Source organism: Notamacropus eugenii, chromosome 3, assembly GCF_028372415.1.
Source record: "Notamacropus eugenii isolate mMacEug1 chromosome 3, mMacEug1.pri_v2, whole genome shotgun sequence".
In the NCBI taxonomy this organism is placed as follows: Eukaryota; Metazoa; Chordata; class Mammalia; order Diprotodontia; family Macropodidae; genus Notamacropus; species Notamacropus eugenii.
In genome coordinates this window covers 227,277,866-227,300,870 of record NC_092874.1, presented here as the reverse complement: position 1 = coordinate 227,300,870, position 23,005 = coordinate 227,277,866, and the positions used below count along the sequence as shown (strand labels likewise).

At 45.8% G+C, this 23,005-nt stretch overlaps 1 long non-coding RNA gene across 9 annotated transcripts in view; it reads left to right on the top strand.

Moving 5' to 3' along the window:
• The window catches only part of LOC140534170 (uncharacterized), a 67,662-nt gene that overhangs the window by 24,831 nt on the left and 19,826 nt on the right, over nucleotides 1-23,005 (top strand). For 3 of the 9 annotated variants that reach the window (XR_011977191.1, XR_011977197.1, XR_011977196.1), the window contains one exon: nucleotides 13,515-13,591. The exons of the other annotated variants lie outside the window; for them this stretch is intronic. This is a non-coding gene — a long non-coding RNA (uncharacterized lncRNA). The remainder of the gene's footprint in view (nucleotides 1-13,514; nucleotides 13,592-23,005) is intronic. 9 annotated transcript variants of the gene reach the window in all.

The following is a 23,005-nucleotide window of genomic DNA, read 5'->3' as shown; positions in this document are numbered from 1 at the left end:
ACTTCTCTGCTCTTTGTGGGCAAGCTGGGACCTTCCCTGACCCTTCTTTGTCCACCACCTATGCCCTGATCACTTCTTGGCCCCCAGTAGTTGAAACCTCACTTCTACTGAGGTCCCAGTTAAAGCAGCAGGAGAAGTTCCTAGGACTTTGTAACATGAAGTACAGCTACTGGGTGTTCAGCTGGCATAGGAGTGGTAGAGTGGCATCCAGCCTAAGGGGTATACTGGCAGGCAAGGTGCCTGAGGAGCAGGTAGCTACAGTCCTTACCTCAAAGCCCACAACCCAACTGGGCCGAGAGCCAAGGAATGGCTGAAGGAGTCAGGCTGATTCAGCCTCTGTTCACAGCTGAGGTAGGCATCCACATTTGCCCATTGCTGGGGGTGGGGAAGACTCCAGTGGTGTTTGGCTCATGCCTTATCCTACTGGACTAGACACATACCTACCAAGGTGTTATTTGGATATACAATTTCCTGACAAGATCTTTCCTGGGGAACTGGATAATGTTGACTTTCACACGCTGAACTCTTCTCGTTACCTGCTGTTGTAGTCACAACATTAGACACCCTCCCTCTTTGGTGCCTCGCTGACTCCTCTCTTTCTTTGAATTCTTTGGTGTGGTACCCATACTTGACATGGAATTGCCAGGAAATAGACACTTCCCCAGGTGGGCCCCCTTCTCCACCCCACTGTCTTGTCCTGTCTGGGGGCCTGGTCTGGCTAAGAGCAATTTGAGCGAGTGATGTTGGCACCTTCAGAGGATAAACTTACTGCTCTCAGGGAAAAGTCTGGCTATCTATAGAGAACTGAATGCTCAAATCTTCTCCTTTGCCCTTTTCAGTACTTGGATTTGAGAGATGAGCATCCTTGCAAAAAGAGAGGTCAAAGCTAGAGTTGAGGTATACTTCCTGATCCTTTAAGATGGGAGACACTGAAGTACACTACCAATGTGGGAATGCATTTCTTATTTCTGAAGATCATTTAGAGTAGGTGATAATTTCTTATTCATAGTTTGTGGTTATAATAATTTAAAAAGCAACCCTTCCCAGGGGTGGGGGGGATTGACCTGATGACCTCTAGAAAAGCCCTGCTAACCTGTGGTCTGATTGTTGGATGCATTGATCCCTAAACCCTTTAGCTGCATTCTTTCTCATTTGCCTCAGCCAATGGATTTCAGTGTGCTTGAGGTATAGGAGGGAGGATGTAAATAGCTCTCTGCTTAATCACCTTCCTGAAGCTGTAATGTCCCTGTTAAGTGCCTGTCCAGTTGTTTGTCTGGTACTCCGGGGCACTGTCGGGAACGGGTGATGGATGGATTCCAGCCAAGTGTCTCCTGCTAACTTGATTCTCAGCTCTTTTGAGTAGCCAGTTGGGGTCCCCTCCAGTGAGGAGTGGGAAATCAAACTGGATCCTGGGCAATTCTTATACCTGCTATGAGGTGTGTGTGTGTGTGTGTGTGTGTGCGCGCGCGCACGTACGTGTGCGCACCAGAACAGACCAACTCTGAGCTTTCATCCCCTAGGATTGGCCTCTGTCACCTTTGAAAGATAGTAGGGTTATTAGTGCCTGCCCCACGAAAGCTCCCCACTCCCTACCCCCCATCCATACATGGGTTTCCTATTTCTCCTTTGATCCTGTCTGCTATCAGTTGTATGAATGAGATCTGTGAGCTCCTCCATGTTCAGAACCCTATACAAAGTAGATACCAAAGAAGAAGAAGGCCCAGTCAATGGGTCATTATTTATCAAATACTTGCCACATGTTTGGCATAGAAGATCCAGAGATGAACAAGTCATGTTGCCCATCCTCAAGAAGCCCATCTCTGAGATAGGAAAGACCAAGTATACAATGGACCCAAGTAAAGAACCACCTTCCCAGGAAACAGGAGATCAGGGTTCTTGTCCATGCCCTGCTACCAATTAGCTATGTGACATTGGGCAAGTCACCTGACCTTTCTAGGCTTCCTCATTTAGCTTCCTCATTTACAAAATGAGTATTTGATAGTAAGGGTTCCTCCCAGCCCCAAAGTTCTGAGTCTGTAGTCAAATAGAGAGGAGTCATAGGATGCTGTAGCTAGAAGGACCCAAGTTCTATAGAGAAGTTACTTGCCTACTTTACCCAACTAATTAAGTGAAAGAGATGGAACCAGAACCCAAATCTTCTTACTCCCAGGCTAGTGTTTTTCTCTCATCACACCACTCTGTGCCTTCCTGTCTATAAGTCATAATTTGTTAAGTAATGAGCACATAAAAAAATAAGACCAGGTAGTAAAGGTCAGTAAATTGATTAGAATTTGAACAGGTGGAGGAGGTCAAGAAGGATGACAAGTATTAAGTATGCTCCAAACACAGAACTGAAAGGGACTTCAGAAACATCTCATCCAATTCATTCATTGTTTATAAGTCTCAAAGGGATGCTAGTCCAACTCATACCAGAAAAAGAATCCTCCCTACAATAGTCCCAACAAGTGGGGTTCTCCAGTCTTTGCTCAAAGAGGAAGAAGGTCCCATTCCTCCAGGCAGCCAATTCCACTTTGGGATAGCCCTGATTGTTAAAAAATTTTTCCTTCTATCCAGTCTTGTTTCTTTTTTTTGTAATCTCTACTCATTGTTTTTAGGACTACCTTTAGGAGCCATAGTAATAGTTCCTAGGATCACAAAATTTAGATCTGGGAGGGATCTTAGAGACAATCAGATCCAACTCAAAATAGAGTATTTTACAGATGGGGAAACTGAGCCAACAGAGATTAAATAACTTGCCAAAGTTCACACAATTGACAGATTAGGATTTTGGCTCTTGCCCTTTCTATCCCTGGAACCTAGCATGATCACTCTTATATATAGGCACTTAAATGCTTATTGAAATTCATTCATTCATTCAATGAGCATTTATGGAGCACCTACTATGTGCCAAGCAGTGTACTATGAAGACCAAGGATATAGCCCATTCCCTAGCTTCCACTCCCTTGGGACCAGAGATAACAAAGGAAATTTAAGTAAGTATAAAATAGGAACTTGACTAGGTTGAAGATAGAGGAGGGTCCTAGTATAAGGATAATACTAATAGCTACAGATAAAGTGATTTTCGTAGCTGACCTCATTTGATGAGCTCTATGTGGGCACCCTAAGCTTTGACAGAACTAGGGCATGAGCCATTTCAGGTTTGAGGGCTTGAGGTACCATACAGAGCTTGGGATGTTGGCTAATTGGACTGAAGTTAATTTAGAAATCCGAGGCTTACAGAATTATCTTATATGCATCAGGGATCAGAGAACTGAAAGCAGAAACAAGAGAGTAGAAGTCCTGAAGGGAACATGAGGGAGAGGAATGTTGGAACTACCACGTTAAGTTTGAATTATAAAAAATTTTAAAAGCCACAAACCCTGCGGTGTGTGTGGGGGCCGAGAGGAGCTGAACATTACCCAAGTTCATAGTTTCATGTACAATTCTTTTTATAGTGAAATGTTTGTACTTGTTTATATTTATTAAGTTTAGTTTCAAAATCTAAAAAAAGAGTAGACTCATTCATTGCAATGTAAAGTGGGAGAAGGGGAGTAGTGGGTGATTGAAGATTATCTCCCTAGCTTTCCCCTCTCATAGAGTTGATGGACTAGAAATATAGCCCTAGATGGACATCCTCAGATATGACCAATATCTGGGATTTTTTTTTTTTTTTGCTTAACTATACATAGTTCTTATAAGGGAAGGTTTCTCCTTGGGAAGAAGTAGGTTGGTGAGCCATGCAAGATTGCTAAAAGTAGCTAGGAAAGTTAGGACCAGACCATGCAAGTCTTTGAATGCCAACAATGGCATTTTCCTAAAAACAATTTTCTTAAAAACAAAACAAAAACAGTTAACAGAGGGGTGGGTTGGAGACAGGCCACTCGCATGCATACAAACACTTCAGAATTCCTAGACTGCCACCAGAGCTATCAGAGTATACCAAAGACATAGGAGGGGAGTGGGCAAAGCAGGGAGCACTGGATGAATACGATGGTTAATGAGAAGCCATCTTTGGAGTGGGGTGGCCTTCTTGCCTCCTCCCTGGGCTTAGCATAAGGATTTTACTCCTGGGGGTAGAGATTCCAGGCTTTTTTCCCTTAAAGCAGTCTCTACCATCACTTCCTTGGGAGTATCCCATGTGGGTCCTAACTCAGACCCATATTGGCCCCAAACATCAAGAGGCATATTGAGAGGTTCCTGATATTTCTGGTGTTCCCCACCTACCTTTAATGTCTTTAGACAGGATAGGGTAGAACCACCAACCAGGGGCACAGACAAGGGAGTAGCTGTTTTCTTCAGGCCCCTGACATACTGGGGTTGGGGTTTCCTTGATACCTTGGCAGAGACGAGTCTTACAATGAATAATGTATTTGAGTTCTCCAGCTAATTCAGCCAGCCAAAGGCAGCCCTTTGCTTCATGCTTTGGAGAGAAGGCTTCTTAATTCAGTGAGCTTATTCTTGTCCAGCATGGCAGGAAAACTGACCTGGTGTTCCAGGCCTCTCCTTCACCATAAAATTCAATACAGCCATCTCTTAATTTTCCATCTTTGGGTCATCTACCCAAATAGAATAAAATCCTCGATTCACTTCTCCCTGTCCTCCCCTACAAGCATGTTCGAGGGCTGTCTCAGCCCAAGTGAATTGAACCCATTCTGATTAGCCCCCGAGCCAAACAGAATGAAAAGTTTGAAGTTGCTGAAAAAATAACCCTCCAGGTGGAATTCTAAAGTCAAATGGAAATGAATTTGAGATTATCAATGCCACCCTCTATGAATGGGAATGTTGATTCTCCCTCCGCTCCCCAGGGGTTGTTACCTTTGAACAGTGGTAGTGATTCCCAGTTTAGGTTGAAGGGTTAATGGGAAAGTGATACTTCTCCCTCTGAGGCACGTGGTGTAGTAGCCAAAGCTATGGACTTTGGAGTTAGAGGAGCTGGCTTCACACCCTGGTGCTGCTGGCTCACTCTAGGTGTGTGACCTTGGGCAAGTTATTTCATTTCTATGGACCTCAGGAAGTTGGGGTTGGATCCCATGCATCTCTTGGGTTTCTTTTAGAATTAGTCATCTACGTCATCATGAGACTAATGGCTAACTGATTCATAGGAAAGCTCCTTCCTTATTTTTTCCCTTGGGCAAGCAGGTTGGCTTCAGGGAAGACAAGGCATAGAACTGGATTTCCTGTTCCACTCCCTTTTCTCTGCTACCTCCTGCCTGAGTCCTCTCCATTTCCCAAACTCTAACAAGGTCTTGCAAAGGGTATTTGTTGTTCTGCTTGAACTCCAAGCAGGCAGGTACAGCTCAGGGAGAGGAAAAAACAGTAGAGGAGCTGCTGTCCACAGAGTGAAGAGGATTGGCAAACTCTAGTGCAGGAGGTGTAGGGGCAGTCTGGGGAATCATTGGACCCCAGAATCCTAGTTCTTGGCCTTAAGGCTCTCCCTTTCCTAGGACAAAAGAAGTATCTAGCTTCTAGAGAAACTGGTGAGTAACCTTTGGAAGATAGGTCGCTTAGGCATGCCTTTACTATTTTGAATGGTGTCCTTTTAACTTCTGGGATTTGAAAGGGAGACTCTGGTCAGGGTGGAGTCAGACCAGGAGTGTCCAATGTTAGATCAAAAAGATTGTTGACAGTTTGGAAACCTAGCCTGAGACACAGCTGGCGCTGAGAAGGCTGAAGGTGGGGAGTGGGATGATGGTAATGGTAGGGACTGAATAACAATCTTTGTCTCTCAAGGTACTATTTAAAGAGGATGGAAGCCAGCTGTTTCCTTTCCCCACCTGAGGCCCCCCCAAAAAGTTCCATCCACAGCAGGAGAGGCTGAGATTAGATCTGTGAAGTTACATCCCAGTTTGGGGGTTAGAAAACATGAGGATAGGTGGCTTAAGAGGAAATTGCTTAAATTAGGAGGCATCTCCTAGAGATTTTGAGACCATTTTCCTGACCTTGTTAATCTGCGCTGAATGAGAAACAATTGTGTCCAGGAAGGAGTAAGGGTACGAAGGTCTGCTTCAGGGAAAAATGATTTCTCCTTTCCCTTATTTCCCCTCCTGCCCCTTCTTTCCCAGACACTGGAGTGTTTTGGTTTTTTTTTTTTTTTTGGATGGGATCACTCCCCTTCATCCTCTTGCCCTTCTATGTGTTTCCATTCCCATCTCAAGGATCCTCAGTTTCTGACATCAGTCCCCTGTCTCCACATCAGCCTTGGCAGCTGGGGTGGCAAGGAGCCCAGAACAGCCCCATTCCTCACCCCAGAGCCTCTGCCAACTCTCCCAGCAGTTTCCATTTTCATTAATTGAAACAGCATGATCCTCGTCATTGGAGTCCAGCAATTTCCTTTCACCAGATTGGGGGGTGTCCTGGGGGAGAAGATTCCTCTAGAGGTCATTCTGTCTGCCTTGTGTGCAACAGGATGGCCCCTCTCCTTCAACACACAGAGATGACCCTGCTGTTCTCAGTGAGGTAGTCTGACCTTCCCAGAGAGCCTTTGCAATAGGAGCCTTAATGAAGTCCTTTCTGTCTACCCTCAGTCCTTCCAGCTATAGTTTTGTGGCCCATTTCTGGTTTTCCAGCTTTCAGATCATGGGTCTAGAGGTGGAAGAGCCCTCAGAGACCTCTTATTGTATAGCTACTCAGAGAGATTAAGTGGCTTGCCCAGATCACCATAACCGAAATTTATGTGGGCTTTAAAGTCTCAATCTCTTTACATACATTTTCTCTTCTAAGCTCCACAACACCCCTGAGAAGGTGCTGCTTCAGGTTTTATCGCTGTTTTACAGGCGAGGCAATGAAGGGTCAGACAAGTGAGGTGACCTGCCCAGGGTCACACAGCTAGGAAGTGTCAGAGAAAGGAATGTGAACCCACTTTGTTCCTGATTCCCAAGTGCACTCTTTTTACACTCCATGATGTCTCACCAGGGAGAATGCGGTCATTAGCTTAGGTGAAACTAATTCTCCATGGAAGATGGAGATGATGACCAGGAGGCAATCTTTCTGCAGCCTTCTTTTTTTTTTTTTTTAATCTAGATTTTAGGAACCCAGATTGTTGAAGGTGAGACCAGGGGGAGTATCTCAGGATATTTTGTAAACTTGATTCTTAGTCTGGGAAGTGAGGTGTCAGGTAAGGGGATAACAAAGAGATAATCCAGAGAGTAGGTGGGATGAAGGTACTTCATTCATCGGTACAGCTTTGGGGGGAGTTTATGGTTCTACTGTGAGGTCTCTTAGTTTGTATCAACTAGACTTGGTGAGTGTGAGTGTGATAGTGTCACCTGTCATTCATTCATTCATTCATTCATTCATTCATTCATTCATTCATTCATTCATATATATTACCTTTTGCTAGCCCCAGCATATCTTTTCAGCAGGTCCACGTCTGAACCCTGGATTTTTTCATTTTTGCCCCGAATTGATGTGCCTGCCTCATAGGACGATGTGTACTTGGAGTCGGTGTGTGTGTGTATTTCCATATCCACCGCGGGCCCGATTCAAGTCTTGTGCTTCCATTGTCTTTGGGGGAGCCCAGCCTTTCTCGGTGACCCTGAGCCGTGCGTCCCCTGGCAGGAGGGTCCTCCGCTCGGTCCCGAGCCAGGTGCAGATCGGGGGAGGAGGAGGAAGTTGGGGGATCTAGCAATTTGTGTGAGTAAGAAGAACAGATTTTCGGAGGCAGGCGGCTCTGCGGCGGGGACGCCGCTCTGGCCCCCAGCTCCTCCGCAACCCAATTAAATAACATTTAAATGCATAACCAGCCCGCGCGGCGATGAGAGTGGAAATTGGGCGCGGGCGGCGGGGCGGGCGGCGGGCCGGCTTTTGCGGAGCTCAGCGATTCTGGCGGCAATTTCCCCGCTCGCTTGCTCGCTGGTGAGGCTTTTATGGGCCCGCTCCCAGCCCGACTCGGCCTGCCTTCTTCCGCCGCCTCCTTGCCTCCCCCTCCTAGCTGCCTGCTCTGCCCTGCCGCGTCCTCCCCGGCGCTGCGGCCTGGGCGAGGGGCCCGGGCACGCTCGCGCACACACTCACACACAGCCACACTCACACAACACAATCACACTCACACATAATCACACACAACACAATCACACTCACACAACATACACAATCACTCATACAACTACACGCACAACTCACAACACACAATCACACTCACACAACACAATCACACTCACACAAAACACACACTCATACAACTACACTCACACAACACACAATCACACTCAACACACACACACACCTGTCTCCCTCTGCCTCTCCCTCCCTCTTCCCTTTCCCCCACCTTTTATCATTTCTTCCCCCCATCTCTAAATCTTCCTGCCTGTTTCTTTATGCCCTTACCCTTGTCTCTCTGTCCTACTGTCCTCTCTGTCTTGCTCCTACCTCTGCCTCACTGTCCCTACCACTATTTCTCCTTCCCTCTGTTCCTTCTCTCCCTGTCCTTCCCTCAGTTTCTCTACCCCTGTTCCTCTGTCTTTCTATCCTTTCCTGGGTTTCTCTGCCCCTATTCCTCTGTTTCTCTGCCCTTGGCCCTTCCTCTGTTTCTCTATTTCTCCCCCTGTTTCTTTGCCTTCCCTTCCCTGCCACTGTTTCATGGGCCCTCTCTCTCCCTGCCTCAATGTCTCTCTGTGTATCTTCTTCCCTCCTTCTGTTCTCTCTCTTTTTTTCTCTGTCTTCTCTCTCAGTGATTCAGAAGCATGTCTGAAGGTTATTCTATCCCTCTGCTGAGTGTGGCTCCATCAGGATGACCACATTGGTTTGTTTTTTACTCTTTCTGCTCTATCTCCTCTGATCCTCTAAGCATCTCACCCCTACCTCTTTCTTCATTTTATTCAGAGGACCATGGAGAAGGATCAGTAAAGAGGCCAGAATTTAACCCAACCCCTTCATTTTACTGAAGAGAAAAAAAAAGACTGGCCCAACCTAACCAACAGTAAAACTGAGTCTCAGACCCAAATCTTCTGGAGGTGGATCCAGTGCTTTTCCTTCTATGCCAGGCTACCTCTGTAGTGGTATCTTCTCTATTATAACCCTTGAAAGGTGGCAACTGGGCCTGGAGTGAGGGGTAGCACAGGCCTGCACATTGAGAAAATAAATCGGATGCCTGCAGGCAGATCCTGTGTTAACCTAGATGCAGATGAACGTACCCTGCTTGCCTCTCCCCTGCCTTCTCTGGAGTTCACCATATAGGCCTGACTATCCCATGATGTCCTTCCTTGGCAAAGGAAAAAGGTGACACCTTGTCTCCTTGTATGTGTGCCTCCTTCCTGTTTAAGGGGAGAGTGGGAATCTTGCAGTAGGCATAGGTTCGAGATCTTGCATTTTCTTTCCTCCAAGAGCATTCAGGGCTCATAGAGGGCAGCAGAGGGCCAGCCATCAAAGATTGGGAGCCCAGAAGCAGCAGTGGGTTGTGTGTGTGTGTGTGTGTGTGTGTGTGTGTGTGTGTGTGTGTGTGTGTGTGGTGTGATATTGTACATGTGATATAGTGTCAAAGGGGGAGAGAGGAAGGGAGGGGTATGAGGGTAGGGAATACCTTGGTGTGTGGCCTGTGCCTCTGTATGATGTGGATTTTTAGCGAGGCTGGAAAGGAGAAGTTGACCTTGTGCTGTGAGCGTTGCTTGTGTCTACTCTGCAGCTCTCACAGCCTCTTCCCCCGCACCCCCCATCCTGTATACCTTGCTTTCTCTTCATGTATCTCAATCACTCTGTCTGCTCTCTCTGATGTCTACACTTCTCTCCACTTCCCTGTTCCTGTTTCTTAAGTGTGTTTGTCTTTATCTCTGCTGTTCTCTAAGATTATTGACTCACAGGTTGTCTCTTTGTTTCTCAGTCTCAATCTCTACCTTTTAATCTGACCCTTTTTATTTAACTATCCAGTTCTCTTGAACTCCTGGGTTATTGGTGAGAAAGGATTTTGACCCCCTTGAGCAAGTGAGGTAGAGAAAGAGATGATGTAATATGTTTCCTTTCTCTGTTGGAGATTCCCATGAGCCAAAGAGAGGGACCTGCAAGTAGCCAGGGAAGACTGTCTAAGATCAGATGAAGGCTGCCCTTCCAAGGAGGTTTGGGCTGGTGATTCTTGGAGGACAGGAGTGATTGCCTCTGTTATATGGCAGAGGAGGATTGACAGGTGCAGGGTTGCACCTCTCAGGAGGAAAATTTGGAGGAAGGGTCTGGGAGCTGAGGACACAATTCTTTCACTTTCCTCAGGCTGAGGTTCCCTTCCCAGTTTTAAGAAGGAGATTACACACTAGGATGTCTAGGTGTCTGTGGAGTAAAAGGGGAAGACTGAGCTGAAGAAGAGGCCTCATCAACTTGCTTGGGCTCTGTACCTCCCCTGGGCCTCTCTCTCTATTTCTATTTTCCCTACCACATTCCCTCTCTCTGTTCAGAGTCCCCCAGGATTTTTTGCAGTAAATACATATTCCCCACTTTCTAAAACAGAGGTTCTTGCCTTTGTGTGCAACAGCCCCCTTGGGTAGTGTCTGATGACTCCTATGGACCCCTTCTCAGAATCATATTTTTAAAGGTATAAAATAAAAGATGTACGATTACAAAGGAAACCAATAATAGTTATCAAAATATTTAAAAACCAGCATAAGAACTTCTGTTCTGAAAAGACTAGGGAAGCTAGGCGTATGTAGAAGCCTTGCATCTCCATGAGAGGAGGGCTTATACCTTATTCAATGCTGTACCCCAGTGCCTAGTACTGCCCTTGGCACATAGGAAGAACTTCAAAAATGTTCGCTCAATTCATTTGGCTTCTTTTCAGCCATGACCTAGTTTCGTTTCATCAGGTGCATGGTTTCTTCAAGGGCCTGGTCCTCACCATGTTGTAATGGGTGGGTAGGGGAGACATCCAGGCTGATCCTAGATACTTGGATTGACTGCCACCACCTTACAGACTCTATCACCAGTGCCATCACTGCCTTTTCCTCCTCCTTCCTTCTTCCTCCTCTCCTTTTCCTCTCCCTATTTTCCTTCTCCTCTCTTCCTCATTTTTCTTCCTACCCACCCCTCACACACACATACACACACACACACACACACACACACACACACACACACACACAGCACCTCCTCCTCTTTCCCTGCCCTACCGTGTACCTAGACACTGCAAAAGAGGATGGAAGAGGGTATGTCAGGCTAGAGGGAGTTTGAGAGGAAGCCACGTTGAAAAGAAAGAATAGGGGAAAATACTATTTGTCCAACAGGCTTTTGGGCTTTAGGATGTGCCCTTTGCCCAGATGTGGTCCTCCTCCTCTCTCCCAGAAGCCTCTGTTCTATCTCTCCAGCTTCTTTATTTTCCTACTCCTTTCTTGGTCCAGGCCCTTCTACTCTTTCATTCCTTCTGGAAGTCTTCTCCCCACACCTTTTCCTTTCTTCTTCCTCTCTTCTTTTGCCTTGTCCCTTTCTCTTTCTTTCCTGTTCTCTGCCCTTTTCACCTTTTCTGTCTCCTCCCTTGGCTTCTCTTCCCTGTTCTGTTCCCTTCCATCTTTTTTTTTCCCTATCTCCTCTATCTCTTTCTATTCCCCCTCCCCCCCAGCTTTCCCTTTTTCTTTTGTCCTCCCACCTCATTCCACCAATTAATCAGCCAGCATTTATGTGCCTACAGTATGCAAGGCACCTGCTAAATTCTGGCAATACAAAGATAAAAATGAAATAGGCCCTGCCCACAAGGAACCCACATTCTTTTGAGGGAAATTTATACAGAAATAGATACAAAATAGATAGAAGCCAGGCTTGTTGGGGAGGGCAATAGAAGTTAGAGGAATCGGGGAAAGTTTCATGTAGAAGGTGTCACTTAAGCAGAGTTTGGGAGGGAATGAGATTCTAAGAGGAGACAAGGTAAGAGCGTACGTCTAGAATGGGGACATAGCAAGGACAGATGCATGGGACCTAGTATCTGATATTAAGAACAGCAAGGAAGGCCATGGAATTCAGAAAGTGCAGTAGTTTATAATAAGGTTTAAGAGGTAGTTTGGTATCAAGTTGTGAAGGGGTTTAAAAGCTAAACTGAGGCACTGATATTTGATCCTAGAGGGAATAGGGAGCCATTGTGTCTTATTGAGTAGGAGAATGACATGCTCAGACTTGCAGTTTAGGGAAATGACTTTGGTGGATGGATTGGAAAGGGAAGAGACCAACCAGGCTATCAAAGTAGTCTAGGTAAACTGTGAGAAGGCCCTGACTTAGATTAGTGGCCATGTGAGTAGAAAGAAGACCAGAGTAAGAACTGTGGAAATGACAAGATTTGGCAACTTTCTTAATATGTGGAATATAGAAGAATGAGGAGTCATGGTTAACTCCAAGGCTGTGAGACTGGGTGACTAGAAGGATGGTGATGTCTTCTAAAGAATGAGCAAAATTCAGGATGGGAAAGGGTTTTAGGGGAAAGATAATATATTCAGTTTTAGGATGTGTTGAGTTTGAGATGCCTATAGACATCTAGTTTGAAATGTCCAATAGGCAGTTGGGAATTCAATTAAATGGGGCTCAGGAGAGAGACTCTAAACTGGAGATACAGATATAGATTCGTAGGTACATATATATGTGTATGTACGTATGTGTGTGTATATCTATATATCTATCTATAGCGCTCTCTCTCTCTCTCTCTCTCTATCTCTCTCTCTCTCTCTCTCTCTCTCTCTCTCTCTCTGAAAGTCGTTTAGGGAAGTGTAGTGGATAAAATCCCAGGCCCAGTGTCAGGAAGACCTGAGTTCAAATATGGCCCTAGACACTTGCTAACCGTGTGACCCTGGACAAGTAACTTCACTCTGTTTGTCTCAGTTTCCTCACCTGTAAAATGAACTGGAGAAGGAAATGGCAAACCATTCCAGTATCTCTGCCAAAAAAAAAAACCCAAATGGTGTCAGACACTACTAAAAAAAAATCTTACTTAACAGTAACAAAAAGTCATTTGCATAGAGATGATAATTAAGTTCATGACAGCTAATGAAGTCACAATGTGAGAGAATATAAGAATATACACATATGTATGTATGTGTGTATACATATACACATACATAAAGAGAAAGAGAGAGAGAGAGAGGATGCTTTCAGGACAGAAACTTGGGCAACAGCCTCTAATAAGAGGCTTGTTTTGGAAGATGAGTCATCAAGAGAGACTGAGGGGGAAGCTAGGTGGCATCATGAATAGAGCACTGGCCCTGGAGTCAGGAGAACCCCAGTTCAAATCCAGCCTCAGACATTTGACACTTACTAGCTGTGTGACCTTGGGCGAGTCATTTAACCCTAATTGCCTTGCCTTTCCCCCTCCAAGAAAAAAAAAGAGACTAAGGAGTGGCCAGGCAGATGAGATGAACACCAATAGTGAGGAGTATCCCAAAAACCCAAAGAGGAGAGAGAGCTCAGCAGTGCTAGAGGCTGCAGAGAAGTTGAGAGGGATTCAGGTTGAGAAAAAGCCATTAGCTTCGGCAATTAAGAGATCGTCTCTTTCCCTCTAGTGTTTGCTTTCTCCCAAACTTTCCCCCCTCTTTTCTCTCTTCATTTTTTCTCCTCTCCTGGGGTAGCCTGTGGTGCCGTGGATAGAACCTGAAGTCAGGAAGACCTGGATTCAAATCCAACCTCACTTAGTTGCTGACTCTGGGTAAGTCAGTTAGCCCCTTTTTGTCCAATTTCCCTATCTGTAAAGTGGGGATAATAATAACACCTAGGGTTATTGTGAGGATCAAATGAAATAATAATCGTATATGTTTATGTGTGTTTGTGGATATATGTAATATATATATATATCAAATTGCTTGTCTGCGTAATGAGGAGGGAGAGGAGGGAGAGTGGGAGAGAATTTAGAACTCAAAATTGTAAAAAAATGAAGGCTAAAATTATTTTTATATATAATTGGGAAAAATTAAAATATTTTAAAAATGAAATAATTGTAAAACACTTAACGCAGTGTGTGGCATAAAGTAGGCCTTATATAAACATTAGCACCACCATCATCATCATCTCTCTTTCCTGCCACTCTCTCTTCACTTCATGGTTCTCTTGTTTCTCCCCCTTTATTTTCTTCTCCCCAGCTTTATCTTTGACGCGCTGCCTTGTTAAGTGCTGAGTTTGAAATGAGATGACCCAGTTTCAAATCTGAGCTCTCCTACCTCCCAGCTGGGAGACCTGGAGAAAGTCACTTAACTTTTAGACTTCATTTTCTTCATCTGGAAAATGAGGAAGCTGGATTAGAGATCTTCCCAAGGCCCTTCTAGCTCTAGAGCTAAACTTCTGTGGTCTCTCTCTCCCTCTTCCCCCAACCCTTTCTCTCTCTCTCTATCTCTCTCTATATATCTCTGTCTGTCTCTCCCTCTCCTTCTCTCTGTCTCTCTCCCTCCCTCTCCCCCTCTATTCCCCCACCACCATACACACACTTTTTCTCTCCCTTTCTGCCCTTCTCCTTTTAGCTGATTGTCAGGTTAAACCTGAAGAGTGTCCGAGGTTGCCCTTTCTCTGGCTTGCTGCCTAGATTATGTATCCCCTTTCAGCTTCCACGTAGAAGAGGTCAAACAAGATGCTCTGTCATTTCTTTTTCCTTCTGACAATGTTGAAGGGCCGCTCAGGCCTCTCTAAAGACATTTTGTCTCTCCCCATGACTCCAGGCAAGGTTCCTCCAGTTCCCAAAATCCTTTTCTTCACTCTGGAGATAGTACCTTCTGTGGTGTCTCTCAGCTCTGCTGCATGGACAGTCCTTCTTGGTGTCTAGCTTCAGTACCTCATGCTGCAGTTTCTGTGAGCATCACCCACTTGAATAGAATCTTCTTTCACCATCACTGGCAGACTTTCCAATCTGGCCAAGCCCTCAGTGCCCCAGTCTGGGATTGACTCTGGAGGGGATTTATTGGTGGCTGCCCCGGAGGAAGTAGGGACAAGTGTTTTCCTCTCTAGACCCAGCGTGCTGCCTTGCAGGCCAACAGCTCCCTCGTTCCAGCCCATCGCAGCGGCTGATTTACCTCTGTGGCTGTGGGATTTAGCTGCTGTCCGGGTTCCTGCTATAAATCCCTGGGCAAATAACCATGCTCTGCATCAGAGCCGACGACAAGGGAACAGAGCCCAAGCAGATGGTAGGTCTAGTGATGAAGCTGGCTAGGGTATGTTCATGGGGGATGGGGGCAGGAGGCAGGGGAAGCCCTTCCAAGGTCATCTAGGCCATCCCTCTGCATCCAAGGAAGGCAGTACTCAGCTTAGCCCCACAACAGCTCCTTCATACAACTATGGATGCCTTCCATGGTCCCCTTTAGCCTGCACAACCAGGCATTCCCTTCTCATTTGTTCTGAGGCTAAAGTCCATTTTCTCTTATTCTGTCATTGATGGAGAAGGAATGTCACTGTCTCTACTCTTGTCATGGCAAATCTTCAGAGTCATTAATCCTGATTAGCTTTTAGGGACCACTGACTCCTGTGCTGGCTACAGGCTCTACTCTCCTAGAAGAGATTTGAACAACATCTGCAGGTTAGTCCAAAGAAGAAATTTCTGGACCAAGATAGAGTTGCTTAAGGCACGATTCTTAACTAGTCATGAGGATGCCCAAGAGTCTGGAGGACCCCCCCTCCGAAAACAGACCAAAGGAAGGATCTGAGACAGCCTTGAATGTCATTCAGCCATGGAAGCAATCTGAATTTTCCCAAGCCTGATGGAAAGTGCTATGATCTGAGTCCCTGGACTGTGCTGTGTGGCCTGTGGATGAGATACAGAGTGTTAATAATAATATCAGCAACTTATATTGATATAGTGCTTGGTATTTCACGGAGTATTTTCAATGATAATTCACATTTATGTGGCCTTTTAAAGTTTACAAAGAACTTTTCTTTTCTCCCCCCCAAATTTATTAATTTACTAGTTTTCAGTTTTCAACAATCACTTCCATAAGTTCCAAATTTTCTTCCTCTACTCCTTCTCTTCCTCCCCAAGATATCATCCAGTTTTATATAGGTTCTACACATATGTTCCTATTAAACACATTTTCACATTAGTCACGTTGCATAGAAGAATTAAAATGAATGGGAGAAACCATGAGAAAAACCAAACAAAACATAACACAAGAGAAAATAGTCTGTATTCCAATTCCACAGTTCTTTCTCTGGATGTGGATGGCATTTTACATCATGAGTTCTACAAAGAACTTTTCTCACAAGAACCTGGCATGCCTCTGGTAAGTCCCTGTGGGACCCTGAGGTAGTCTCTAACCTTTTAGAACCTCAGTTTCCCCATCTGTAAAATGAGGGAGTTGGACTTGGAGTTATCCCATCCAAATCTCTCATTTTATAGATGAGGAAATGGTTGTAGTTCTTCTTCCACCTTCACACCACTTCCAGACCCTATATCCTAAAGATGAGGGAGAAGCAGAGGTTTAAAATGCTGAAATGATTTGCCTAAAGTCACATTCTGTTCTGTCACAGAAGGTGGAAGAACCAGTATCCACATCTAGCCAGGGTCCAGGGGTCGGAAACCTTTGGCTTCAAGGCCACATGTGGCTCTCTAGGTCCTCAAGTGTGGCCCTTTGACTCCAAACTTCACAGAACAAAATCATTTGATTCATTCAAAGGACCACACTTGAGGACCTAGAGGGCCACATGTGGCCTTGAAGCCAAAGGCTCCCCACCCCTGGGTTAGATGATCAAGGTTACATAGTAAGTGGCTGAGTCTGGATTTGATCTCAGGTCTCCTGACTCCAAATTCAGGACTTCAGATTCTACAGGCATTCTTCTCTACCTCATTAACTGTCTCTTTTGAACCTCACGCAATTCTTTGAGATACCTGTATTTTACAGATTGGGGAATAGACTCTGAGAAAAGTCACTTGTCTGAGCTCACCTACAAGTTGGCAGAATCCCAAGTTAGGTCTTTTGCCTGCAAGTCCAGGGCTTTCCATTTCACCCGTTCACCTTTTTTTGTATTCCTGGAGCTTAGCACAATGCCTGACACATAGTAATCACTTAATAAATGCTTGTTGACTGACAGATCTATCTTCTTACTCCCATCTGTGTCTCCTCTCTCTCTTTCTCTCTCTCTCTTTCTCTGTGTCTGTTTCTCACTGTGTCTCTCTGACTGTCTGATAGCTCCCTTTGTATTCCTCTCCCCTCTCCTGTTTCGTTGTCACACTCATGCCTGCTACCACCCCAAACTTCCAATTGCCTTCTCTCTCCAGCTAGCCTCATTCACTGATCCACAGGCACTGATGTGATTGTCAGCTATTGGGGTCAGGGATGTTCCCCCAGATCCTCACCTTAGCCGCGAGCCCCAGTCCCCAATGTCCCCTCTGTGCTTGCTCCCTGTTCTCCTCATCCATCTTCCCTGTCCCCTGCTGCCTCCGCCTGGGAGATCACAGACACTGAATCAGCAGTCAGCACTAGTGTTCTGCTGACAGGGGAATTTCTGCCTCGGCGGCTCCTTCCTAGGCTAGCAGGCCTTCTCCCCATGGCCTGGAGATCTAGAGTGGGGAGGAGGGAAGAAACAAAAGAAAAGGAGAGGAACAGGGTAGAAAGAGAGAGGAGAAATGGAGGGGAAAGGGGAAGAAAGAAGAGGGGAAAAGATAAAGGAGTTGATGGAAGGAGAAATGGGGTGAGAGAAGGGAGATGAAGGGGACACTCATGGATTACAGTATGTGTGGGGAAGATGCTGGCATCTATCGGTAAGATTTTATTCCGCTCTGGAGGGGCTTCTAGGCCCAGCTTTCCCCCTCTCCACACCACCAGCCCCTCTTGAGTTCAGTGAGAACCTTCCCTTGGCCTCTTCATATACAGTGTCCTTTGGATAGGTTGAGTGATTGGAGGGGAGTGGCCTATCATCTTGGTCAGTCCTGGGTCTCTCTTGCCGGCTCTGTCTCTGCCTCATTATATCTCTGTGTTCTCTCTCTGGGTATCTCTCTCCCTTTCGCTCAGTGGTTTGTACTTCATCTTGTTTGCGCGGCGTCGGCGGCTGGGCCTGCTCTAGGGGCTTAATGATCTGTGCCATTATTTATAGCTTTGCGCACCGAGAAACACACTGAATTTATCGCCTGCTTCTATAAATAACCCTGGCAAACGGGTGCCCAGGGAGGCAGTGGGGGAGGGGGAAGCAGGGAAAGAAAGGAAAGGGGGGAGTAGAATGGGGGCAGCTTCTCAATATCCTCCCACCCCCACTGCCCCAAAACCCCCAATAACAACAGGGGAGTATTTGTGTTTGACCCTAAGTGTGCAAACAACAGGGTATACAAAAGGGAAGTGTGTATACCTAGGTGTCTCTGTGCATGTATAACTAACCTGATGTGTGTAACATCGTATATATTTGCACCTATCTGTGTATATAGATGGGAACCTCAGTATTCTACAATGTATATTAGTCTCCATCTCAGGATGTTTGAGAGAGGTAAAGAAGAAGAAGGAGGAGGAGGAAAGAGATCACTATCTTAGTAGACAAAGCCCCCAGAAAATTCCCAGTCCACTGATGGAAGCCATGGCAAGCTGACCCAACCCTTTACCTTGAGAGAACTTACTGAGACTGGTTGAACAGTCAGTGGGTGTGGAGGGAAAGGAAGACCCCAGACTATCTCCCTTTCCTTTCTCTAAGTGGTCAGATTATATTTCTGGGTCTGATCCCAGTTGCCTAAACTTATTCCTGGGTGAGGAGGGTACCAAACCCAGGGAGAAAGTAGCTGGACCACCCTGCAACCAAGAGATGATGAGAAGAGACCTGGCCCAAGACAGAGCTCCCAGGAAAGTGCTCTGGCCTGTGCTGTGAGCGGATGTGAAAGGACTTTGGGATGCCTGCTTCTGTAGGTGTGGGATCACATTTGGCTGTGTGCATGAGTCTCATCCCTGCCCTCAGGGACTCCATTCCACCTGTTTGCCTAAGCCCAGGGTAAGGAATGGAGTACTGCCCACCCAGGTGCGTGGCTTGGGTAATGAGAGTCCTCCTTCCTGTCTTTTTCTGCACCTTGCTGGTGGTTTACTCCCCCATCTCTCCTTCAGTTCAGTGCATCAGCTTGGAAAAAGCTGCAGCTATTAACTGGAGAAGCACTTTGCATCTCTAATGAGGACATTTGCATATGGAATGAGGAACTTTCACAGGTGTAGACAAAGTTGCCCTTCCTTTTCCAGCTCTCTTCCTTATGGCCACCTGACCTGCTGCTTCTGGTTCCTCCCTGCCCCAAACATATTCTGGTTTCTGTATACCCATGATTGGAATGGGGGGCAGAACAAGGGGGAAATGACCGAGAAGACATACGTGTCTTCAGACTCATTGTTTTCCCCTATGAGGAACATGAGGAGACAAATCTCAATTTCTAGTATAGACATACTCAGGAAAATGCATCCTCCTCATGTGTCCACAGAGGCACACATATATGTGCCATCATACATCCTAGTGTAACATAACATGACACACAAGCATATGAGAACAGGCTCATCCTCAGTCTACACAGACTTAGCACATGTTCATGCATTCCCCACGCATATAGAGTCTTGCTCCCCTTGAGCAGATATGGTCACTGAGAGCGAAAATGGGATTGCACCAAAACACACATGCTTCCCTACCCTCTAATTGACCTAGCTTTATCCACAAGACAATTTGCACATATTGTGATATCAAAATATACACAATCCAAGCTGGCCAGTGCTCAGACAAATAAACACACTTGGAAGGCATGTTCTGTCCTTTTCCAGAGATTTCTGCCAGCTCTAGGAAGTACTGTAAGTAGGGAGGGAACTTGAGAATTGAAGGCTGATGATAATGGTGGGGGAAAGATATAACCCAAGAGAAAGGGGAAGAGAAGAGAGTGAGGATGCTGGGAGGAGAGAGGAAGAGGTTGGGAAAGGGGATTGGGTGAAAGAATAAGAGAAAGAAGCTGAAGGGAGAGGGGCAGAGGTGGGGGACATTGGGCAGAAGGGTAAAGTCAGGAAAGATAGTTGAGGAACAGGGATGGAAGGACACTGGGAAGATAGGGGCAGAGGCAGAGGAGTTAAAATACCAGCAAGGTCATTCTTAGGTTATTCCCCTGCAGCCCTCTCCTCTGCAAGCCCCAACCAGCCAATCCTGAGCCCCTCTGCCTCTCCCCCCACCTCTCTCCTGCAGCTGGCTCTAATGATGGATTGTGCTGTTCAGCAGTACCTTTTGGGGGACAGGGACCTGCACAGCTTCTAATTACCCCCTTCTCTAGTGAGTGTTCAGGGCTGGGGTCTTTCATTAACCATTGCTCCCTCTCCCTACCCTAGGGCTGACCACATAAGTATAGGGAGCCGAGAGAAGACTGGTGACCTTCATCTGCCCTTTTTCAGGGATGGTCAGGGTGGGGAAGGGATGGATGCTTGAGGTGAGAGGATAAGGAGGGTTTTGACTTAGTATATTGGAAGGGAAAGGAGGCATTTCAAAGTGGTGGACTGATTCAGAAAAACATCAAATTCCTTTCTCACTAGGTGAGAGAGATCTGATCTCCTGCTAGAGAGGAAAGAATAAAAAGAAACTAGCTTGCTTTCAACCTGAAGAAGGAAGGATAGACACTGTGGATTGAATGACCAAGGGTAAATGTGAGCCTAGTTCTCTGAGGGACCTTAAACATACAAACAGTTACTCAGATGGGGTGAATATAGGAGGATGATTGAAATGGATTTCCAGACTGTGAAAAGTAGAATTCAGGATAAATAATAGGGAGGACTTCCAGACTGCTAGGGATGGGAGACACAAACAGGTGGCTGACTGGAGATGGCATGAGGGAGGCCAGCTTTAGAAAAGCTCCAATATTCTCTGCATTTGGACAGCTACCAGAGAGATAGTATAAGATTACAGCTAGAGGGAAGTGGGGTAGATGAGAGGAAGAGTATTTTGTAGGGCAGGATAAGGAGACATGGAAATGAGCGACCGAGGGAAGTTGTTACATCTCAGCATAAGAGGCCTCCATGTGAGTGCATAGGGAAGGACGCAATGAGTGCTAAGGCAGCTGAACCCATTTTGGATTCTCCCTGCAATGGCAAGGGAGACAGAGCTGGCAGGGGTTTGTGTTTGTATGTCTGTGTGTGTGTGTGTGTGTGTGTGTGTGTGTGCATGTGCTCAATCCTCCATGTTTCAAATGAGTAAATAGGAGGATGTTAGCTGGAAAGAGTGGTATTGTAGTGTAACACTGCATTTGGAGTAAGAGAGACTGGGCTCCCTTACTATTCAAGGACCACGGCTATCTAAGTTCCCTCTAACAGACCCATGATTCCAACCAAATAGATGTTAGGACACAGTCATCTCGAGTACCAGCTTCTCTTTGTTGTCCTACAATGCCCTGATATGATGATAATTTTAAGAGGGAGCATCCCAAATGTTCATGTGGACTCTTGGAGCCCAACCTGGGAGAGCCTTCATAGTCAGACACACTGTACCTTGACCCCAACATAGTAATGTCATCTTGATCCTCATTGAGCACAAAGGACAACAACCAACCAACCAAAGAGGGGGCATGCTGTAATAGGTAGAGAACTGGTCTCAAAGTCACAGAGACCAGGATTTATGAATTTCCTTTAACATTGGCAGGGATCCTAGGCAAGTTTTATAACCTTGAAGTACTCTAGTTATTGCTCAGTCATTTTCAATCATGTCCATCCCATTTGGGGTTTCTTGGCAAACATACCAGAGTAATTTGTCTTTCCTTCTCCAGCTCATTTGACAGATGAGGAAACTGAGGCAAATAGGGTAAAGTGACTTGCCCAGGGTCACACAGCTAGTAAGTGTCTGAGGCAGGATTTAAACTCAGGTCATCCTGACTCCAGGCCTATCCATTGTAGTGTCTAACTGCACTGAAGTACTCCAGATTGGGACATCTTCAACTTTTCTCCACTGGAGACCCTTTTTTGAGGTTCTGAAGGGTTGCATGGCCTGAGGGCATGCTCAGTACAAAGTGTGTATGCTTTGTGTTCAGAACCAAGGCTGCGGTGAAATTGTATTGCTATCCAGGCAAGCACTTCCAGAACACCTCAGATTTTGCGTTTGATTTTTAATTAATTTTTGGTCGTTGTTCGTTCAGAAACTTTTTATTGTTGCCAAATTTTTTGTGACCCCATAGGGGGTCAAGATCCACAGTTTAAGAAGTGCTGCCTTAAGCAACTCTGTTAAGATGACAATTACTGGTCTGAATCGTAACAGAAAAATCGAATCCAGTCAGTCAACTGGCGTCGAGCACCTGTTCTTATTCCAGGTGCTGGGTGAAGTGTTGGGGATGCAAAGAATGGTAGAAGACAGTCCCTGCTCTCAAGGACTTCACAGCTTACACTAAGAGACCAAACAACAGTTTAGACTAGGAATTGGCCTCTAATGAGGTCTAGTCCCTCGTTGCTGTCCATGATATGAATAAGAAAAGGGCAGCATCATCTGTAGCTAGAGAATGGGCTTCAAAGAGGGGAGGCTGGAATTCAGGTTCTGCCTCTGATGGTTGTTGTCCTTCGTCTTCAAAGAGGACCAAAATGACATCACCAGTGTGTCTGACTGTGGCTGATCAGATCAATACCAGCTCGGAATGCTCTGCCACAGTTTGGGCACAGATAGTTCGTGTGAATATTTGGGGTGAATATCCCAAATTTGTGCTTCCTGCATTTACTTTGTGCTGTCTCAATTCTGCTTTGTCAAAAAGCACAGCACCCCTTTCTTATGTGGGCACGCCATGCTGAACAGTCCTGTGCTAGTGTCTCCCATGTGGCACAGTCAAATCCAAAGTTCTTAAGAGAGACCTTGAGAGTGTCCTTGTATCGTTTCTTCTGGCCACCGTGTCACCTGCCCCATGCAAGTTCTCCATAAAATAGTCTTTTTATACACCATCCATACGTGGAACCATCAGTTACAACAAATGGAGAAGTTTTGAATGCTGTGAATAAGTTCACTTACTTTCCAGGGATGTACACATTGACAATGAGGTTGATTGCCAGAGCTAACTCAGTATTTAGAAGGCTCTGAAGAAAGGTTTGGGAGAGAAGAGGTATTGGACTGACTACCAAATTGAAGGTCTACAGAGCTGTTGTGCTGACCTCATTGTTATATGCTTGTGAAACATGGACAGTCTACCAGT